We start from the raw sequence: 23941 nt of genomic DNA, 5'->3' as shown, positions 1-23941 counted from the left end.
GCTCTATGAGCAGCCCAAGCCCTGTGGTGAGATCCAGCCCTATAAGTACTCAAGTCAACAGTCCCAGCTAAGCCAAGCTTCCCACTCATCTCAGCCCATGGACAGACAAGTGAATGAAAAAGCCTCCAGATAATTCTAGCCCCCAACCATCTGAATCACCAGGGTTGTTCGAATCTTCCCTACAGAGTCCCCAGGCATCAAAAAGCAGAAACAAGTCATCCCCACTGTGCTCTGAATTCCTGAAATCATGAGCACAACAAAATAGTTGTTGTTTTAGCGCACTTTATTTGGGGAGGTATGTTGTGCAGAAATAATAACTGAAGCAGGACAGTGCTGTGTCCCTCACTTCTGGGAGTGAGTCACTATATGCTTGATTAGATTCTTAAAAAGGATTCGGAAGCCAAAACAGAGTTAAGAAGCCTTCTGCTTTATACACAAGACTTTAAAACTTTGTCCATGCTAATAAAAATATTTCTGTGTTAAAGAGGCATCATTGAAAGGAGAAAGGAAGAAAAGTTTTGAGGGGGAAATGAGAGGTAGGTGGTATATATTTAGAAGAAAGAGAAGTAAATCAGGAGAAATAAGGCAAAACAAAATTACAAAGAGATTGAAACACACTCAAAAGAAGGACGTGAAGCAGAAGACTGGTAGAGGTGGTGAGTTGGACAGGTTCTAAGGCAACTCTCTCTCTTGGTGGTCATGCTTTTGTGTGACCCTTCTCCTGGCAAATGAGCAGAACCTGTGACATGCTTCTAACCAAGAGACTATGGCAAAGTGACGGGCTATCACCCTTGTGATTTTATCTTCTTGCTGTTGTTGTTTAGTCCCTAAGTCATGTCCAACTCTTTGCAACCCCATGGACTGTAGCCCGCCAGGCTTCTCTGTCCATGGAATCTCCCAGGCATGAATACTAGAGTGGGTTGCCACGTCCTCCTCCAGGGGATCTTCCCGACCCAGGGATTGAATCCACATCTCCTGCATTGGACGGCAGATTCTTTACCACTAAACCACCAGAGAAGCCATACAATTATATCTTGCTAGCAGACTCCCTCTCCTTGATGGCCTGATGAATTAAGGGGCCATACTGAGAAAGCCAGGCTTCCCAGGTGTCGCTAGTGGTAAAGAGCCCAACTGCCAATGCAGGAGATGCATGTTCAACCTCTGGGTCAGAAAGATCCCCTGGAGGAGGGCATGGCAACCCTCTCCATTATCTTGCCTGGAGAATCCCATGGACAGAGGAGCCTGGCAGGCCACAGTCCATAGGATCGCAAAGAATTGAACACAACTGAAGCAACTTAGCATGGATGCATGCACTGAGAAAGCCAGTGTAGCAAAGAGCTAAGGGTGGAATGCGGGCAATCTCTAGGAACTACAGGTGGCATCTCAGAACTGAGAGTGGCCTTCAGCTGACAGCCAGCAAAAATCCAGGGCCCTCAATCTGGTGGCCACAAGGAAATGAACTCTGCCAACAACCTGGGTGAACTTGGAAGTGGATTCTTCCCCAGCCAAGCCTCTGGATGAGAATACAGCCCGGTTGACACAATGATGGTAGCCTTAAGAGACCTTGTACAAAGGACCCAGATAAGCTGTGCTCAACTCTTGACCCACGGAAACTGTGAGATCATAAACGTGTGTTGTTTTAAGCTGTAAAGTTTGTGGTAGTTAGTCAACAATGGAAAACTGATATAGGTAGGAAGGAAGGTGCCGTGGAAGGGCACGTGGTGCTGTGGGAAAAGTGTAGGAAGGAGACCCGGAGTATGAGGGACCACGGCTGAGGTGCGGCATAAAGGATGGTGAGAAGGTGTGCTCAAGACAGCAGAAAGGAAGCGTGAATTCATATGTTTGTTTGGACCATCACAGAGAACAAGCTGTGAAATAAAAAATTCTAACACAGTACCTGAGACGCAGAGGAAGCTTTTTGAAAAGAACACAAGGCTTTGCAAGAGCAGAAACAAAGCCACGGCAGCAAATAGCGCCAGACATGTTGGAAGGTTGCTATGAAACAGGTTGTGCTCATCTGTTTAAATTCTGTTTTCAAGGGGGGAATAAAAGGCACACTAGTCTAATTAAATTACTGAATTCTTACTTTTCTCAATGAACTCTTCACTGATTCTCCAATCTCCCCTTTTCTTATAACATGAATTATTCTTTGCTGAAAATACAGTAATGGTCTTCAAAAAATGCACAGAAAGCAATGTCCCACACATTATGGAGGGAGATGAAAGACAATTTTGTCTTCCTGCATGAGCCCCAGACTTACTATCCTTTCTAAACACTTACAAACATCACCCTTTCTAGGGACGAGGAAACAATTACTTTCTGCTTGGACAGTGTTTCCCACAAAGGGACTGGTAATCTCAAGAACTGTAAAGGGAAGTAGTTTAGATGATTGAGATTTAAGGAGTTTCTGGATGAAGAAAGACAAAGAGCAGAAATCAACTTATGTTGCGAATGAGTGAAAGCAAGCAAGAGAAGACCCTCAAAATAATGAAAAGTTAACTTGAATCAGTTCTTTCCTTCTCAAGGCAACAAAAATGAGTAATTATACAAATGCTACTCAGCTGAACTGACACAAACCCATTTCAAACCAAGTCTATTTGAGCCAGGTTTAAATAAAACCATGGCTCTCAAAGCCTCAGGAAAGTGATGTCACTCCTCTCCAAATATCAGACAATAATAACATGCATGAGCTTGCACGCACAGGTTAAGTATCAAGGGATTCTGTTGCTCAGCAAGTTTGCATGAAGTCAGTCCCAGGACAGCTAAACTTAGACTTGAACTAAGAGTCCAGTCAATGCCAATGTGTATGCTCAGTCGTGTCTGATTCTTTGCAACCCTACAGACTATAGCTAGCCAGACTCCTCTGTCCATAGGATTTTTCAGGCAAGAATACTGGAACGGATTGCCATTTCCTACTCCAGGGGATCTTCCCGACCCAGGGATCAAACCTGCATCTCCTGTGTATTCTGCATTGCAGGCAGATTCTTTATCCACTGAGCCATCACGGAAGCCCTGAAGCAGATCACTAACACAGCAAAACATCAAAAGTTAAGAAAATGCTTAGCCAGATCTGAACATAAAGTCTATCACTGACTAATGTCAAAATGGTGAAAACTACCTCCCTCATCTCCCCAGACCTCAGAGGCCCACGTGGGAACACCGAGATGCACAATGATGAATTGTTCAGGCCTCTGTCTTCCTGAGGCCCTTGGCACCGCCCGTTTATCATCCTGGGGGCTTGTACATAAGACGCAGACGCAGGCTGCGATGCTGCTGGTGCCCACACAGGGCACATTCTAACCCACAGACGCCCCTGGGGGAGAGCAGCGTCTCCGCTGCTGCCACTCCCCACCCGAGCCTCCCTCTTCGGTCGCCAGGGCTCTGTCAGTCTCCCGGTCAGGGCTGTTTCCAGAGCCCCCAGAGTCTGCTACTTACGGAGTGTCCTCATTCAGGTTCACAGGGTTGCTTCCTGGTTTCCTCAAAACCCCTCCTGTAACCCAGCCATAGTCCTTTTCCAATCAGCACTGTTCCTCTCTCTGCCTGCTGGAGACACGGAGGAGAAGACAGCCCTCCTTAGCTGACCTAACACGTGCTGCAGTATGGTTGCATTTACAACCAAGGTCAAGAAACCATCTACTCTGTCCAGCTCCCCACTTCCCAGCAAGTCGGCCTCACTGAGCACTTACAGGAGAGGAAGCCTGATCCCCAGCAGCTCTTAAATGAAGGGAACTAAGGCAATCAACGAATTAATACCCCAAACGCATCTTCCTTGTATGTCAGAGAAAAACAGCTGCAGCTTCCTACCAGGCCCCACAGTCAGGCTGCCTGGATCCAAATCCCACTCACTCCTCCATTTGCTGTGTGACCTCAGATGAGTTACTTCACCTCTCTGTGCCTCAGTTTCCTCAGGAGACAATCACAGCCCCTACTTTATGACACCCACAGTTCCATGAAATTGTTTTAAGGATTAAAATGAGGTGACACATGTCAAGTTCTTAGAACAGTGCTGGGCACACATTGCCAGCTATTATTATTATTATCTGTTTAGTTCTGGGTAGCCATGGATGTACTCAGAAGCCACTTCAGGGGACCTGAACACTAGTCATAACTTAGAAATGCCTGCAAATCATGCACTGTTACGACTCCACATAACTGGAACTGCTTATAGTTTGTACGATACTGTCACACCCTCATCCCACCTTGTTCCTCACAGTCCCTGTTATTACCCCCATTTTACAGGTGGAGAAACCAAGGTTCAGGGAAGTCAAGTCCTGCCTTGACCAAGGTCATGCTGAGAGTTACCTTATAGCCACATATGAGTCCACCCCCTTGACCTCAGATCCAAGGCTCTTTGTTCCACACGGGAAGCAGGTCTGCCTTCATCTCCAGGTCCAGGGTGGACTCCATCCTCCCAGGGGGACCCCCAACAGACTGCAGCCCACACAGTAGCTGCCCCTTTCTGTCTGATGATGAGTCTGTCTCCTTGGTGCCTCTTCAACAAACATTACTGAGCGCCACTCTAAATCATCGAGACCTGTCAAGCTTCGATTCCCAGAAGGTCAAAGGAGATGGATTAAGCATCATTGCTATGCTGAAGCATCCACCCCTCACCCTGCAGTCCTGAAGTTTGCTGCCTGGGATATTATTGCCTAAGATGGTTTCTCTTGGGGCTTTTTAAAACGAAATGCGCCAGTTAATAGAATCAAATTGCCATTCCTTGAAGTGATGCCAGCAAAGAGAAAGTTCTGTTTACTGCTTCGACAGAAGCATTTTAACTTTCAAAGCTCTTTCACAGCTGTTTTCCTCTTTTCTTTAAGTTTATTGCATTCAAATCCTTTGTAAAACAGGTTTAAAAATAAAGTTGATTTTCCCCTTTATAACAGTAATAAATTTCACTGTCAATTGTTTCAAAAACCTTGATATATGTGACCATTATAGAATATTCAGAAAATGGAAGATGGAAAAGTAGAAGGCAAGCCAAAATAACCCCATGCTACCCTCAGCCTTCTCCAAGTGCATGTCCAGGTCATCAAGAAAACCAGGATTCATACTGTGGTGACTTGTATTTATGGACTTCATTCTTGGAAAAGTTTGGGTTTGCTCAGTTTTCAGACCTGTGATTACACTGCACATCCAAATTTGCACTTGCTTGTTGTCTTTTATAGCATTCTATTAAGGCATGTTTCCTTATTGGATAAGGCTCTAATTATTTCCACTAAGATGTGGTATCATAATTTGTTAACCATCCCCTAACTGTTAGGATATAGGTTGTTCGTAAATTTTCAGTATTATAAATAAAGGCCCCATTGACTTCCAATTCTGTCATCACAGCCCATGTGTAGCAGATGGGACAGACACAATGACCTCCTCTTATGGACTAGGACACCACACATACAGAAGAACATTTGCATCAAGAGAAATAAACCAATGAGACTTGGAGTTTCTCTCCTCCCCCTACACCTTAGCATCCTTCTGATCTTTCAGAAAGGGTCATTTATAAGCTTAAAAACGTCATGATGGCCTAACTCAATGATAGAAAACACAATGAACCACCAGTAACTGACCTTCACCAGTATAATTGACCTTCTCCAATAACTGACCAGTAATTAGGACAACCTTCATTGGCAAACCTTTCCAAATTTTCATATTTTTTAGTATTTCACTCTAATGACCTTAAAGGGAGGTTAGGCCATTTAAATCCATTAGACAATAAATACTGGAGATCCGGGGCTGCCCAGGTGGCTCCGTGGGTAAAGTATCCAACTGCAATGCAGGAGATGCAGAAGAGGTGGGTTTGATCCCTGGGTTGGGAATATCCCCTGGAGGAGAAAATGGCAACCCATTCCAGTACTCTTGCCTGGGAAATCCCACGGACAGAGGAGCCTGAAGGTTATGGTCCATCAGGTCAAGAAGAGAAGGACACGACTGAAGTGACTGAGCATGCAATATGCATGCATGCACTGGAGATCTAGGGAATTCTGTACCTAAAGAAACTCAGTAACAGGAGCTTAGTTCAGTTCAGTTCAGTCGCTCAGTCATGTCTGACTCTTTAAGACCTCATGGACTACAGCACGCCAGGCCTCCCTGTACATCACCAACTCCCAGAGTTTACTCAAACTCATGTCCATTGAGTCAGTGATGCCATCCAACCATCTCATCCTCTGTCATCCCTTTCTCCTCCCACCTTCAATCTTTCCCAGCATCAGGGTCTTTTCAAGTGAATCACTTCTTTGCATCAGGTGGCCAAAGTATTGGAGTTTCAGCTTCAGCATCAGTCCTTCCAATAAATATTTAGGACTGATTTCCTTTAGGATGGACTGGTTGGATCTCCTTGCTGTCCAAGGGACTCTCAAGAGTCTTCTCAAACACCACAGTTAAAAAGCATCAATTTTTCGGTGCTCAGCTTTCTTTACAGTCCAACTCTCACATCCATACATGGCTACTAGAAAAACCATAGCTTTGACTAGACAGACCTTTGCTGGAAAAGTAATGTCTCTGCTTTTTAATATGCTGTCTAGGTTGGTCATAATTTTTCTTCCAAGGAGCAAGTGTCTTTTAATTTCATGGCTGCAGTCACTATCTGCAGTGATTTTTGGAGCCCCCAAAAAATAAAGTCTGACACTGTTTCCACTGTTTCTCCATCGATTTGCCATGAAGTGATGGGACCAGATGCCATGATCTTAGTTTTCTGAATCTTGAGTTTTAAGCCAACTTTCCCATCCTCCTCTTTCACTTTCATCAAGAGGCTCTTTAGTTCTTCTTTGCTTTCTGCCATAAGTGGGATGTCATCTGCATATCTGAGGTTATTGATATTTCTCCCAGCAATCTTGATTCCAACTTGTGCTTCATCCAGTCCAGTATTTCTCATGATGTACTTTGCATATAAGTTAAATAAGCAGGGTGACAATATACAGCCTTGACCGTCACATAGACCTCAGCCTTGTCTAACTCAATGAAACTATGAACCATGCTGTGTAGGGCCACCCAAGATGGACAGGTCATGGTGGAGAGTTCTGACAAAACGTGGTCCACTGGAGAAAGGAATGACAAACCACTTCAGTATTCTTGTCTTGAGAACCTCATGAACAGTATGAAAAGGCAAAAAGATAGGACACTGAAAGATGAACTCCCCAGGTCGGTAGGTGCCCAATATGCTACTGGAGATCAGTAGAGAAATAAGTCCAGAAAGAATGAAGAGATGGAGCCAAAGCAAAAACAAAACCCAGTTGTGGAAGTGACTGGTGATGGAAGTAAAGTCCAATACTATAAAGAGCAATATTACAAAGGAACCTGGAATGTTAGGTCCATGAATCAAGGCAAACTGGAAGTGGTCAAACAGGAGATGGCAAGAGTAAATGTTGACATTTTAGGAATCAGCAAACTAAAATGGACTGGAATGGGTGAATTTAACTCAGATGACCATTATATCTATGACTGTGGGCAAGAATCCCTTAGAAGAAATGGCATAGCCATCATAGTCAACCAGAGTCCGAAATGCAGTACTTGAATGCAGTCTCCAAAACAACAGAATGATCTCTTGTTAGTCTCCAAGGTGAACCATTCATTATCACAGTAATTCAAGACTATGCCCCAACCAGTAATGCTGAAGAAGCTGAACAGTTCTATGAAGACCCTCTAGAACTAACACCCAAAAAAGATGTCCTTTTCATTATAGGGGACTGGAATGCAAAAGTAGGAAGTCAAGAAACACCTGGAGTAACAGGCAAATTTGGCCTAGGAGTACAGAATGAAGCAGGGCAAAGGTTAACAGAGTTTTGTATTTACCAAATACAGATTGATTGTATTCTTTGCAGCCAAAGATGAAGAAGCTCTATACAGTCAGCAGAGACAAGACTGGGAGCTGACTGTGGCTCAGATCATGAACTCCGTATTGCCAAATTCAGGCTTAGATTGAAGAAAGTATGGAAAACCACTAGACCATTCAGGTATGAACTAAATCAAATCCATTATGATTATAAAGTGGAAATGACAAATAGAGTCAAGGGGTTAGATCTACTAGAGTACCTGAAGAACTATGGATGGAGGTTCATGACATTGTACAATAGGCAGTGATCGAGACCATCCCCAAGAAAAAGAAATGCAAAAAGGCAAAATGGTTGTCTGAGGAGGCCTTACAAATAGCTGTGAAAAGAAGAGAAGAAAAAGGCAAAGGAGAAAAGGAAAGAAATATCCATTTGAACGCAGAGTTCCAAAGAACAGCAAGGAGAGATAAGAAAGCCTTCCTCAGTGATCAGTGCAAAGAAATAGAGGAAAACAACAGAATGGGAAAGACTAGAGATCTCTTCAAGAAAATTAGATACCAATGGAACTTTTCATGTAAAGATGGGCACAATAAAGGACAGAAATGGTACGGACCTAACAGAAGCAGAAGATATTAAGAAGAGGTGGCAAGAATACACAGAAGAACTATACAAAAAAGATCTTCACGATCCAGATAGTCACGATGGTGTGATCACTCGCCTAGAGCCAGACATCCTGTAATTCGAAGTCAAGTGGGCCTTAGGAAGCATCCCTATGAACAAAGCTAGTGGAGGTGATGGAATTCCAGTTGAGCTATTTCAAATCCTGAAAGATGATGCTGTGAAAGTGCTGCACTCAATATGCCAGCACATTTGGAAAACTCAGCAGTGGCCACAGGACTGGAAAAGGTCAGTTTTCATTCCAATCCCAAAGAAAAGCAATCCCAAAGAATGCTCAAACTACCACACAGTTGCACTCATCTCAGATGCTAGCAAAGTAATGCTCAAAATTCTCCAAGCCAGGCTTCAACAGTACGTGAACCATGAACTTCCACATGTTCAAGCTGGATTTAGAAAAGGCAGAGGAACCAGAGATCAAATTGCCAACATCTCTTGGATCATCGAAAAAGCAACAGAGTTCCAGAAAAACACCCACTTCTGCTTCACTGACTATGCCAAAGCCTTTGACTGTATGGATCACAACAAACTGTGGAAAATTCTTAAAGAGATGGGAATACCAGACCACCTGACCTGCCTCCTGAGAAATCTGTATGCAGGCCAAGAAGCAACATTTAGAACTGGACATGGAACCACAGACTGGTTCCAACAGGAGCTTAGAGAGTTGAGCAAACAGACAACGTATTACTAGTCTTCCCAGTGTTGAAAGGTTCAAATGTAAACCACTCCTAAGAGATAGTCCCATAATTAAGATGCACTATTCCCACAACTCTTTATTTTTAGCTCTATTAGAGTACTTTTCCCTTTCTGCTTGGTGTTATAGCCAGTTATCTCAATTATTAGCTCATCACTTTACCATTTATCCCACAAGCACGCACTGAATGCTTTATCTGATAGTCTCTGTCTTACAAAGATGAACAAACTATAATCCCGCTGGGACGGTGGCTTAGGAGGAGGGACCTGCCGACAGAGCAGCTGATGGCTTTCCTCTAGCTGTGTAAACTTAGGCATGTGCCTCTCCATCCTGCTTCCTCCTTTCTAAGATGAAGATGGTAATAACTGCTGTCTCGCAGGCTGTTTTGAGGCTTAAAGGCATTAATCCATGTAGAGTATTTGAAATGTATCCTGGTATGCGATTAGCAGTCAAAATGTTACTTGTTTTGATTATCATCAAGGGGCACAAACTCCAGCTGAGAGGTTTCAGGGATATATCTTTTTTCTAAACTATGATAAAAATAAATTCTTATACTCTCACTTTTCTGGGTACACTTATTCTGTCTTGTCAGGAATATTTCTCATTTCTTACAATGAATCCCTTTTATCTGGCCATAATTCTCCAATGAGTACCTGAGCAATCCATCTGGCTTTCTTAGCTTTAGTAAGATTCACAAAGTTTCTGCATTAGACGTCTGCCTGAAGTCAACTTATTTCCATAGTCAAGAATGTGGTTTCGAAGATGATTAATTCAGCATGGTTTCAAAATGAACACTTTCCCAATAAGATTCCTTACAAATCTAACTACAGCTACAGCTGAGATGCTAAGAAGAAGGCAGACACAGAACAAGAACAACTCATATATTTATGTCAAATTTTAAAATTAATAATTTATGTATTTATTAATACTTAATCCACTCCAATATTCTTACCTGGGAAACCCTAAGGACAGAGGACACTGGTGGGCTCCCAGTCCATGGGGTTACTAGAGTCAGATATGACTTAGCAACTAAACAACAACAATTTACTTAATATATGAGAAAAAAATTGATAACCAAAATGAAACCAGAAATGAAAAACTCAAACAGACAAATTAACACACAAAAAGGGAGCCACTATGAAAAAAGGCACCCAAACTAGATATATTCAGGTATGAGATATCTAGCTTTAAAAAACTTAAGAAAAAACAACAGGTAATTCTAATGTTATTAAACTAACTCAGGCCTTTGAAATATATGAAAATGTCCCCACTTGTTTTATGAAATCAGTAATGCTTTAACACCAAAATCCAATAAAGATATATTAAACAAATAAACATTGATCAAAATATGTAAATGAATACAGGACAGCCAAGCAAAAATGTGTATATGTGGGTGACAGGAAGAACATAACAGTGAAAAATAGAAATCTATGAGCACATCAAGATAGATTTATATTAAAATTATGTATGTGTATACATAATAATAAAGTATATAATACATAAGTATTAATACTAAAATTTTATAAGGTTTTGTGATAGTCAACATAAACACACTCACAAGTATATGCACAAAATACCCATACACACAGAAGGAGAAAGTTAAACTCTTCACTGAATTTAAAGACCAGATATTATGACCATAGGTGAAACTCTGGACTCAATGTTTTCCACCTCAACTCTATACCATCTGCCTTGCAGTTCATGATAGGCAGAGTCCTTCTCATTCATGTTGTATCTCATAGGATATTTTGTTACACTGATACAAAAATAATACTACAGATACCTAGACAACTCAACATTCTCTAAAACTGAGAAAAAGCAAAGATAAGCCTTCCTGGGTAACTCAGCAGTTAAGAATCTGCCTGCCAATGCAGGAGACTCAGGAGACGCAGGTTTGATCCGTGGATTAGGGAAAACCCCTGGAGAGGAAATGGCAACCCATTCCAGTATTCTTACCTGGAAAAATCCCATGGACAGAGGAGCCTGGTGGGTTACAGTCCATGTGGTTGCAAAGAGTCAGACATGTCTTAGCAACTAAATAACAACCATGTTCCAACATCTGTTCCAACAAATACTTGTCCTATGTAATGATTTGTGGGAAAAAAAAGATTCTTTATTCAAAAATGTTTGGGACATTTTTCTAAAAAGGACATACAGATGGCCAATAGGCACATGAAAAGATGTTCAACATCGCTAGTTATTAGAGAAATGCAAATCAAAACTACAATGAGATATCACCTCACACCAGTCAGAATGGTTATCAAAAAATTCATTCACAAACAATAAATGCTGGAAAGGGTGTGGAGAGAAAGGAATGCTCCTGCACTGTTGGTGGGGATGTAAACTGGTACAGCCACAATGGAGAACAGTATGGAGGTTCCTTAAAAAACTAAAAATAGAGCTACCATATGACCCTGCAATCCCACTCCTGGGCACATATCCAGAGAAAAACATGGCCCAAAAAGATACATGCAACCCAATGTTCACTGCAGCACTGTTTACAATGGCCAAGACATGGAAGCAACCTACATGTCCATTGACAGAGGAATGGATAAAGATGATGTGGTGTGTATACATATATATATATATATATATATATATATATATATATATATAAAACACATATAAGTGAAGTGAAGCGAAAGTCGCTCAGCCATGCCCAACTCTTTGCGACCCCATGGACCATACAGTCCATGGAATTCTCCAGGCCAGAATATTGGAGTTGGTAGCCTTTCCCTTCTCCAGGGGATCTTCCCAACCCAGGGATGGAATCCAGGTCTCCGGCATTACAGGCAGATTCTTTACCAGCTGAGCCACAAGGAAGCCCAATATATATATATTAAAAAGAATGAAATAAGGCCATTTGCAGCAACATGGATGGACCTAGAGAGTGTCATACTGAATGGAGTAAGTCAGAGAAGGAGAAATGTCATATGACATCCCTTATTTGTAGACTATAAAAAGAAATGATACAAAAAAAAAAAAAAAAAGAAATGATACAAATGGACTTACTTACAAAACAGAAAGAGACTCACAGACTTAGAAAGCTAACTCATGGTTGCCAGGGGGAAGAGATAGTTAAGGACTTTGGGAAGGTCATGTACACACTGCTACATTTAAAATGGATAACCAACAAAAACCTATTGTATAGCACTTGGAACTCTGCTCAATGTTCTGTGCCAGCCAGGATGGGAGAGTTTTGGAGGAGAACAGATGCATGTATATATATGGCTGAGTCCTTTCACTGTTCACCTGAAACTATCATAACATTGTTAATTGGCATTACCCTGATACAAAACATTTTTGGTGTTTAAAAAAAAATTTTTTTTTAAAGAGAGAGAGAGAGAAAAAAAAAGAAGTATCAGTGGCCAAAGAAATTGTTCAGAAAATTTCTTGTGGGAGATACCCATATTTAGAGACAAGTACACTGAAGACTTTGAAAAGTGTGTAATAAACAAAAGTTCTGTTTCATCTGAAGTGAAGTATTAATTGCTGTCGTGTCCAACTCTTTGCGACCCCATGGACTGTAGCCCACCAGGCTCCTCTGTCCATAGAATTCTCCAGGCAAGAATAATGGAGTGGGTAGCTATTCCCATCTCCAGGGGATCTTCCCAATCCAGGGATCAAATCTGGGTTTCCTGCATTGAAGTCAGATTCTTTACCATAACATACTAAAGAAAGTTGACTGTGGAATTTTTCTTCTTTTTTTTTTTACCTGATACCAGTTAATAAACCCAACTGAAGAACACTTTGAGGGAATTTCAGCTTAGATCATTGCAGAATTTAAAGTTGTTGCCCTTGAGCAATTTCAGACACGGAGAAAAACCAGAGAAAAACTGACGGATGGACTGAATTCATTAAGGAATCAGAAAACAACTTTTGGTCACTATAGAGCTGACAGATTCTGTTTGCTTGTTTCACAGTGCATGGTATCAGACTTATTCGCACACTCCTTTATTGATGCACATCACTGAGATAACACAAGCGTGAGCACTAGAAAATCAGCAACGTGATGTCACTGATGGAAAGGACCATCATTATTATACTGATTGGCTCTAATGCCTTCCTGGGGCATTAAGCTAATTTAGGTAAAATAATAATATCAATAATTTGATTGTTTTCCCCTCTGACTGGAGACATATTTAAAAAAATGCATGCTCTACTGGAAAAGGCTATGTGATGCTTCATGGATACTGATGTTTTTCTTACAGTGAGACACTAAAAACCTACAAGTATCTATGTGGAGACCAAAGAAGCAGAATAAGTTGCCAATATTAATACAAATATTATTACTGACTCAATTCATAGTCACTGATGACTGATTTAGGCATATGTTTACTACAGACGTCTAACTTCATTAATGTGAATATTTCTATTTTAGGATTTATTCAGATTCTTAAAGAAAAAAATATAGATCAATTCTATTAGGACTGAAAAACGATCAAACTAACTGCTTCTAAGACAGAAAAGAAAATCTTTATTCTAAGTAAAGAATTTTCGTGCGCTTTTTAGAAGCACCAAAATTAAAAAACATAGCCAATATTGTCATAGCACATCTCTGATAATAGTTGATTTGCCTTTAGTGTTTATACAAGTGACCCTATCAAGATAGCATTTATTTTCTTAAAAATTCTGTGATTTAGACATTTCTAACTGAGACTACATTTTCTCTCATTTGGGATAAAATCATAAGATCTATCTAGGCTAAATTTAAATTTATTTCACCAACAGAATTTCCAGTGCTATCACTCAATACCTTGGCTTACCAAGTAACAAAATCATTAGATGTGATTTTTCAGTATTGACAATGGGACTTTCCTTTATCCTTCCAGTCTCCTACAGGCCAATCTGTGGCTAGCAACCAAGTTTAGAGATGTCTGGCCCAAAGAAGGGGTGCCCACAACAGGCAACTAGAATACTGGTACTTTCTACACCTAGCCTACCCAATAAATTAGATCTCACTCTTCTCCAGGAGAAGCTAGGACTGACTGACTACACACCAGTTGGTGGGAGGCAGGGAGGAGATGCTATGTGTTTCTGCCTAACTGCCACCTACCAGAAGACAAGAGTCAACAGTCAGAGTATCCTACCACAGGGACTTCCCTGGTGGTCCAGTGGCTAAGACTCCAAGCTCCCAATGAAGGGGGCCCAGGTTCGATCCCTGGTCAGGGAATTCACGTGCCGCAACTAAGAGTTTGCATGCTGCAACTAAAGACCCCTCATGCCACAACTAAGGCTCAGCACAGTCAAATAAAATTAATAAATATAAAATCCTATAATACCACAGACATGAAACTTACCATTTCTATTACATTCATTCAATACATCTGCTGAGTATCTGCTCTATGCCAGACCCTAGCACTTAACTGGACCTTTTCTACAGTCCAGCAAAATATCCGAACTGAACAAGGGAGGATTTGATCCCTTCCTGCCTGTTTGAGGCAGGACATGGGTCTCCTGTCCTTGGATTAGGAGATACACCATCTGCTCCCCTGGTTCTCAGTCTTGGGATTCTGACTCAAATTATTCCATAGGTTTCCCTGTGGGTCTCTAGCTTTCCAGGTCGTAGAACCTCTCAACCTTCATAAACACATGAGCCAAATCCTCATATTAATCCCCTTTTGTATGTATTTTTGTGTGTGTTCACCAACTGCCTCTCTGGGTCTAAAGGACAATCCTCCATTTTTGGTGTCAAGATTTTCTTTCTTTTCTATATGATAGCAGGTGTAGCTATGGTTTTGTTCATACCATTACTTGACAAAATTAAAAGTTCACCAGTCTAAACTAGGCTTCCAAATATCTCCATTTTACTAGTCCACGAGCTCTCCAAGTCTGAAAATCAACGATCTACCTTTTTGGAAAAAGATCTGAGGTTTCCTTCCATAGTTAAGTATCACTGAGAAATGGATTTCACACCTGTTACTGCTGGTGTGTGTGTGTGTGTGTGTGTGTGTGTGTGTGTGTGTGTGTGTGTGTGTGTGTGTGTGTGTGTGTGTGTGTGTGTGTGTGTGTGTGTGTGTGTGTGTGTGTGTGTGTGTGTGTGTGTGTGTGTTTAGAGGTGGGCAGGGAGGGAATTAGAGGAGAGTCTGACAATGAAGCAGCAGCCTCTACAGAACATTCTGACGCTAAGGGTTGGAATGGGCTAGTCTGAATGATCAAGGAAAAACCACAAAAATGAAGACTTTTTAAGAGATGGAAAACACTCTCTCTTTGTCTGATGGCGCATAAAGAAAGACCAGCTCTCCTGAAGTCAGGAGTTTATCTAGCTTGTGATTTTCCATGCTTCTAGCTCCAGTATCAATATACAGCTTCTTGAACTTAAAAATATACACTGTTATCTGTAGAATAAATAACATACAATTCCCTCTTCTACCCTGAATTGTTAACACTATTATTTTCACAGTAAATAACTGTTAGAATCATTACCAGTGAAATAGTAGCATGTTTTGTTGACTCTTTACAAATACCAAGAGAAATTAAACGTTTCTTGCGGCACACTGGTTGTGAATTACCTGTAATTGAGCCTGAAATCCTGGTTTTTTTCAGAAATAGAAATAATCAATGATAAATATATGTCGTATAGAAATCAACATCTCTATTACAGAGACTTCATTAAAATCTATTTCCTCCCAAACTATGTTGAATATTGAATAATTTTTAGTAATTTTATGTATTTAATATTTTGGCCATGCTGGGTCTTTGTTGCTGTGAGGGCTTTTCTCCAGCTGGGGCAAGCAGGGGCTACTCTCTACTTGTGGTGCGGAGGCTCTCCGGCACTCAGGCCTCCGGAGGTGCGGCTCAAGGGCTCAGCAGTTGCAGTCTGCGGGCTCCAGAGCACAGGCTCAACAGCTATGGTACACGGGCTTCGTTTCTTTGTGGCATGTGGGATCTTCCCAGAACAGGGATTGAGCCTATAATCTCCTGCACTGGCAGGCAGATTCTTCACCACTGAGCCACGAGGGAAGCTCTAAATATTGAATACTTTAATTCTATGTCTATTTCAGAAGAATGAATTTGTTGGCTAAATTGCTTGAATGGTAAGAGACACACCTTTATTCAGAATTCTGAAACTTTAACTGGTTATTTTTCATGCCAACCTACATCAAGTAGTTCCCATCTTCAAAACATTCAGTCTCTATAAGAATGAATTCCCCAAGAAAAAGTGCTACAGGTGAAAATACATAATTTAAATCAGTGCCAGAAGAACTACTGGGGGAAAAAAGAAAATTAATGACAAAGGTAAAGATTATTTAATAGCTTTAATTACAACTTTAGAGCATTTTAATAGTGCTAAACAATGAAAGTGACTTTATAACATCAAAGCAAATAGAAAGCAAAAGAATAACTTTTATTCTGTGATTCCAAAAGCCAGAGAATGCTGCAGCTCCTAGGCTTACTTGAAGCCACTATATGGACAAATAGACAATTTTGCTTGAAAGCCATTAACAGAACAGATTAACACAAAGTATTCTCTGATATGTACTCGACTCTGGTGTGATTTTATCTATTTCAATGAACTCAAAGATAACATTAATGTACAACAGAGGTCATACTTGGGGGAAGTAGCAGAAACATCACACATGGCCAGGGCATCTGGATTCTAACCATGGTTCTCCCACCTTCTCCCTTTTAGATGTGAAGTAAATCACTTTTTCTGTCTGGATCCCAGGTTCCTCCTCCGTAACTTTAGAGCACAAAATTGATCATCTAGTGCATGCAGAGTTGCTTCAGTCATGTCTGACTCTTTGCAGCCCTATGGACCATAGCCCACCAGGCTCCTCTGTCCAAGGATTCTCCAGGCAAGAATACTGAAGTGGGTTGCCATGTCCTCCTCCAGAGGATCTTCCCAACACAGGGATCAAACCCACATCTCATGTCTTCTGCACTGGCAAGCAGAGTCTTTACCACTAGTGCCATCTGGAAAACCCTGATCATCTAGGTGGTGGTGGTGGTGTAGTCGCTAAGTAGTATCCGACTCGTGTGACTCCACGGACTGTAGCCTGCCAGGCTACTCTGTACGTGGGATTCTCCAGGCAAGAATATTGCAGTGGGCTGCCATTTCCTTCTCCAGATCATCTAGAAGAGCCCATTAATTAACGGCATGATTCAAGCTAGGAAATTATTTTTTAAATAATTTTATCACCCTAGACATGTATTAATCTTATTCAACAGTAACAAAAAAATTTCATTATTCCTTTTGGGTCTCTTTTAGTCCCTAGGTTCGGCCCTCCACTCCTTTTGTGACCTTACCGAGTATTACCTGGGCCCTTGAACCTGAGGAGTTCCCACAATCTAGATGGGTCAGTACCTACTCATGGTGCAATTCAGCATTCTCCTCAGTCCTCCACAGAAGCAAATGACAATTGGCTTCAGAAATAAAAGTATTTAAATCTTCACTTTTACTACCTTGTGTTATTTTTAAATGGGAAGTAAATGTTAATAACAACAACAAAAGCATTTAAATGCAGTCTTTATGGACTATAACCCAACCTTCCTCATTCACCTAGAACATCACTCCTTTCTGAGGAGAAATGAAGTGTATGGGCATATTCTTGACCAACACCAAGGATTCGTTTTTACTAGGAAGCCAGCTCTAGACTCCTATGGATTAGAGATAGACATTTTCTCCCCAGTCTGGTCTTAGGAAAAGTTTCTTTTCATCCCTCTATTTCCATCTGTCTCCTTTCCAGACCTACAGCTCCCCTACCTCAAGGCTGTTACAGAAGGTGGCCCTACCACATTCAGCCTGCCATCAATAACTATTCCAGGAGGCAGCCTTTCAGCAGAAACACTGAAATATGCTACCTCAGAAGTTTAAACTCATCTCTCCGGGGGAAGTGAACTCCAGAAGGCAACTTAAAAAACATCACCCAGCAGGAAAGGCAGAAAGGGAGAGAAATATGTTTCCCAGCATTGTCGTCGAGGAAACAATTCTGCCACCAGCCATTCCAGCTGCATCATCTGCAAAACTGAGTGTTCCGTAGGCAGAGCAGATGTTCCAAAGCTGTGTCGTTTGTAAATATAGATGAGAAATGTGAATTGAAGATGTGACCTCACTCAGTATCATATTTGAGGGTAACAGCAATTAGGAACATTGACTATAATTTGAGCTGAGAATGCAGAGATCTTTTTCTGTCCAAATATAACAGCAGAAAACATATTTTCAAAAAGTAAAATGACGCTCACTGTTGCCTGCCACCACACAGTCACAAAGCAAGCCAGTCTAATTCTGAAGCTCTCAGACAAATGTGGCCGATTCCACATCTTTGCTAGAAGAATTGTCAATTCTTTGGCTACAGGAGAAATTAAAGACTGGGTTGGATGGAGGTCAGGAAATAAACAGTTTCTGTAAAAGAATGAATGAATGGGAAGAAAAGGGCAGAAGGAGGCTTTTTTTTTCCTCAAAGTTTCAGGGAATTAGGAATAACAGCTTCACACATCCCATTCCTCTAAGGAAAGTAAAAGGAAGAAAAATTGGTAGACATTTGAGCCTTGGAGATGGCTAATTGGTCACATCTCAAAGGTGGGCTGCCTCCAGCTGATTGTAGTAGTGGCTGCCTGGACCGTGAAGGATTCTAAGCACAGTCCTGGATAAGCAGGGAGGCATGCTGGGATCAATTAGTAATGTCTGCTACAGATGCCATACTTGCAGAATGGCAGCATGAGCAGACAGCTATTTAGCATCCTACAAGGTGATCTCTAAGGTTTCTTCCAGCACTCTGTGTAGCTCCATTCATTTTCAGAACCAGGACCAACGGTGGTTAAGTGACTTGGCCAAGGTCTAGCCCTGGGTAAGGCTGAACTAGAGGCTGGTCTTAATTCCCAATGACCGTGTTTTTTCTACCACTAAATGCATCATGTTACTTTCCTGAAGCACCGAGACAAACAAGAGAAAATGAAGCGAGGAGAAGCAAAGAGAGAAAGTTAAACAGCAACTGAGGGGCCAAATGAAAAAGAAGAAAAGATCAGCAGGATTAATAGGGCTCCGTCAGAGGACGCACGTAAATTCCAGGCTACAGAGAATGTGCCAATTAGCTAGTCCCACACCTAGTGAGTCAAGGACACTGACAATCTCCTCCGCACCGTTCACCTGAGAGAACCTACTCGTACCACTTTCCTGCTCCATCCCTGGGCCAATGAAATCGTGCTCAGTCATGTCCGACTCTTTGTGACCCCATAGACTGTACCCCACCTGGCTCCTCTGTCCGTGGAATTTTCCAGGCAAGAATACTGGAGTGGGTTGCCATTTCCTACTCCAGGGGATCTTCTCAATCCAGGGATTGAACCTGTGTCTTCTGAGGCTCCTGCGTCGGCAGGCAAATTCTTTACCACTGGCGCCACCTGGGAAGCCGTCCTTGAGCATCAGCTCTTACAGCCCCATCCAAGCAGATCTCCAGTTATGTGGCCACAGATGCCCAGACCAGAAATGGTCAGAGCTAGGCTAAGAGAACTGCCCCCCCTGCCAGAATCTGAAACTGGGGCCTGGAGACACTTGGCATTCTACATTGGGTGCTTGACAATGGAAGTGATAGAGAACCAGAAGCCATGTTTGGGACACACACATGCCAAAACAGAGAATGCTGGTTTGAAGAGAAAGAGAGAAAAAGAAACAGGTGCAAGGAGCTGCAGGGACAAGAGACGATGCAACACTAAGAAGAGAAACTGGGAGATTGGGACTGACACATATACACTGCTCTGTATAAAATAGATAACTGATAAGAACCTACTTGTTAGCACAGGGAACTCTGCTCAATACTCTGTAATGGTCTACATGGGAAGAGAATCTAGAAAAGAGTGGATGTATGTATATGTATATATGATTCACTTTCCCATACATCTGAAACCAATACAACATTGTAAACCAACTATACACCAGAGTTTCCCTGGTGGGTCAGATGGTAAAGAATCTGCCTGCAATGCAGGAGGCCTGGGTTTGATCCCTAGGTCGGGAAGATCCCCTGGAGAAGGGAATGGCAACCTACTCAGTATTCCTGCCTGGAGAATTCCATGGACAGAGGATCCTGATGGGTTACAGTTCATGTGGTCCCGAAGAGTCGGATACAACTGAGTGACTAACACACCAACATTATACTCCAATAACATTTTTAAAAAATTTTTAAATGTTAAAAAGAAGAGAAAATTAAAGAAATTAGCTGCTCTGGTTCCACATTTTAGGGAGACTCAGACCACAGTGACAGATTTTATTTTCTTGGGCTTCAAAATCACTGCACTCGGTGACTGTAGCCATGAAATCAAAAGACGTTTGCTCCTTGGAAGGAAAGCTATGACAAACCTAGACAGTGTATTAAAAAGCAGAGATATCACTTTGCTGATAAACGTCCATATGGTCAAAGCTATGGTTTTTCCAGTAGTCATGTACAGATGTGAGAGATGGACCATAAAGAAGGCTGGGAGCCAAAGAATTGATGCTTTCTCATTGTGGTACTGGAGAAGATTCTTGAGAGTCCCTTGGACAGCAAGGAGATCAAACCAGTCAATCCTAAAGGAAATCAACCCTGAATATTCATAGGAAGGACTGATGCTGAAGCTGAAGCTCCAATACTTTGGCCACCTGATGTGAAGAGCCAACTCATTGGAAAAGCCCCTGATGCTGGGGAAGATTGAAGGCAAAAGGAGAATGGGGCAACAAAGAATGAGATGATTAGATAGAGTCACTAACTCAATGGACATGAATTTGAGCAAACTTCAGGAGATAGTGGAGGACAGGAAAGCCTGGTGTGCTGCAGTCCACGGGGTTGCAAAGAGTCGGACACGACTTAGCGACTGAATCAGTGACCACTGTACTCCAGACCACTCTGATCTTGCATGATTCCCAAAATGTAAGACTTTTTTGCTTCAACTAGCTCAGGTGGCTTCTGTTCCTTGCAAGCAAATATAACCCCACCCAAGTCAACTGAACCCTGGTTGGTTTCCATTTTCTATGAATACAATGACTGCTGTGGAGAGAAGGAGATGAGAAATAGTATCCTTTTTGGGTCAAATGTTCTCAGGAAATCCAACATAATATGTTAACCATTGCAATAATACACTGCCTTTTCTCCACCAAGCAAGTCATTGAGGCAATAAATGAAATTAAACAAGATATCAGCTGCTTTAAACCTATTTTGATGGTTAACTTTTCAAATGAAGGTGAAACAAATATATGTTATTTATTTATTACCAGACATTTCTGTACAACAACCCTAAAGTTCTCAGGCTGCAAAATCCTGAAAATATGGCACCCATTTGCTAGTCACAAGTTACTAAAAATCCCAGATGGTAAAGTGTTTAAAATCGACTGCGGGAAAAAGCGGTGTCTGTCTCCTAAGCAAGATTCTAGAGCTGTAAAATTGGCTGGTGGTGTATGAAGAGTTCATAAAACTGTGATTAAATAAAGCACCAGCGAGCTATCAGGCAAAGACTGCTCTGAAGCCTCCTTGTAGGAAAGAAAAGTGCTATAAAGTAGAGAGAGAGAAACCCTTTTTAAAAGACAATTCACTTTTGTGAGGATTGGGCTTTCACTGAAGTCCTCTAAATCTGGAACAGAAAAATGAGATCACGGAAGGAAAACCCTGTTGAGCTGTCCCCACAGCCGACACCCCGTAGCGTAGACCTGTAGAAGTCGTGCAGTTTGCCAAGTGTTGATCAGTCCATGGTTCCCATCACACATTCTGGGAAACAAATGCCCCAGACTGAAATGTTTATTATCTCTGAATTTTTTAGTGATTTTGCATAAAATACTACTCGAGTTTTGCTGAGTTTATTCTTCCTCTAGTTGACTCTTTCCTCTGCATGCATGCTAAGTCGCTTCAGTCGTGTCCGACTCTGTGCGACCCTATGGACAGCAGCCCACCAGGCTCCTCTGTCCACGGGATTCTCGAGGCAAGAATACTGGAGTGGGTTGCCATTTCCTTCTCCACTAGTTGACTCCATAGCCATGTGAAATATTTAACCTCTGAAGAGATAAACCTCTGGTGCTTTCGCTGGTTGTCAACCCTGAAGTCATGCAGATGCCAGAAAAGAGGTACCTGAAACAGTGAGAAGCAGCCGTGCAGCTCACATAGCAACACAAGCCAACCTTTTCAAGAGAGCAACCTTTGCAACTGGTGCAGAGAGAGCTGTACTTGCATCTGCCCTCGCCGTTTACTTCCTTGGGCCTTGGATCTGTCCAGACACCTTAGATGGGGGTATGACTAAAATAATGTGGAAGGGTCAGGGTGGTCTTGATTTTCATTTTCAGACAGTAGAGTGTTTCAGACAAGGTAAATGATCAGTAAACAGTCATTATTCTCTCCAGCTGCAGAAGACACAACTTGGAGCATCTGTCCAGCAAATGGCCACTCCTCTAGCAAATGCCCCCTCCAGAAAACATAAAATTGGTTCACGATCATCCACTATTGCTGACTGAGGCCAAGAGTGGACACCTGCCCCCAGGGGGAGCCAATTGCTCCTGACCTTGCAGCAAATCAAACTGTCTCTGGGGCCACAGAGAGCTTTAGTCAGGTGTGCAAGGGGGGCACTGGGCTCCATGCTGCTCTTTCAGGCTGGCTATTTGTACCAGGGACCCAGAGAAAGTTTTCAGATAATCATAAAGGAGAGGACCAGAGAGAATCAGAAATGAGAGAACTGGGGTGGAGAGGAGGGGCATCAAGGAGGGAGAGAGGTAGAGACAGACAACAGAAATAGAGACGGCCGGCCCTGGATCTGCTGGTGCCTCCCTCACCAGGCCCAGCTGTACTCCCTCTCCTGTGGTTCTCTGATGTACCCCTGCAGCCTTCCAAGAAAATCCACATCTCTGGTTCAGCTAGTGTGAGTGTTCCTGGCAACCCCATCCATCCAAACCTTCCAAACCATCCATCCAAACTCCAGCCATCCAAACCTTCTGTACATCAGCAAACCACCTTCATCCCAACTCCCGTGAGGAAAACTGTTGATCCCTCCATTACAAGACTCCACATCACCAAAGGGTCTTCTATTGAGTTGGAAAACATTGGATTTTTTTATGTTACCCCATTTTTGAAGTCTATTGGTAAACTGTTCAGTACTATCCCAAACACCATATAACATCTAAAATTTGCTTTTCCTTAAAGACACTTGATGAATGTGACTATAAATTGAGAGGAGAGCGTCCCAGCAGACACTTCTGGCCACCGTGTAGGAAGGCCTGGGAGAAAGCACTGCTGACGGTCTCTGTTTCCGTGTCCTGAGGTCAATTGCACCACATGGTCAAGAGCACAGTGGGGGAGGGGCCTGGAGCCAAAGTGACAATGACAAAGGTGACCTGAGCTTAGATTTCTCAACCCCGTGCAATTCTCTTCTTAGTTTTATCTTCTATCTTTGGTCTTGATGGATAGGAACAGGAGCCTTGGAATCTGACAGACCTAGATAAAAATCTCAGCACTACACTTACTGGCTGTGTGACTTTGGACAAGTCACTTTACCTCTCTCTGCCTCAATTGTCTCACCTATGAACCATCTTCGTCAAAGAGTTGGTATGAGGACTGAAGGAGACAAGACATAAAAAGAGTTTAGAATAGGGACTTCCCTGGTGGTCCAGTGGCTAAGATTCCATGCTCCCAATGCAGGGGGTCTGGGTTCAATCCCTGGTCAGGGAATAAGACCCCACATGCCCCAACTAGGAGTCTGAATGTTGCAATGAAAGATCCTGCATGCTGCAACAAAGACCAAGGATCCCATGTGCCGCAACTAACAGCTGGCACCATCACATAAATATACATATATTTTTAAAGTTTAAAAAAAAAAAGGAGTTTAGAATGTGCCTAAGCACATAGTAAACATCAACAATATT

At 42.2% G+C, this 23941-nt stretch overlaps 1 protein-coding gene across 2 annotated transcripts in view; it reads right to left on the bottom strand.

The window, feature by feature from the left end:
* Nucleotides 1-23941, bottom strand: part of KIAA1549L (KIAA1549 like) — a 303755-nt gene that overhangs the window by 134324 nt on the left and 145490 nt on the right. The window lies entirely within an intron of this gene.

The sequence above is a fragment of the Cervus canadensis genome, chromosome 11 (genome assembly GCF_019320065.1).
Source record: "Cervus canadensis isolate Bull #8, Minnesota chromosome 11, ASM1932006v1, whole genome shotgun sequence".
Taxonomy (NCBI): Eukaryota; Metazoa; Chordata; class Mammalia; order Artiodactyla; family Cervidae; genus Cervus; species Cervus canadensis.
This window is presented reverse-complemented; position numbering and strand designations above follow the sequence as displayed.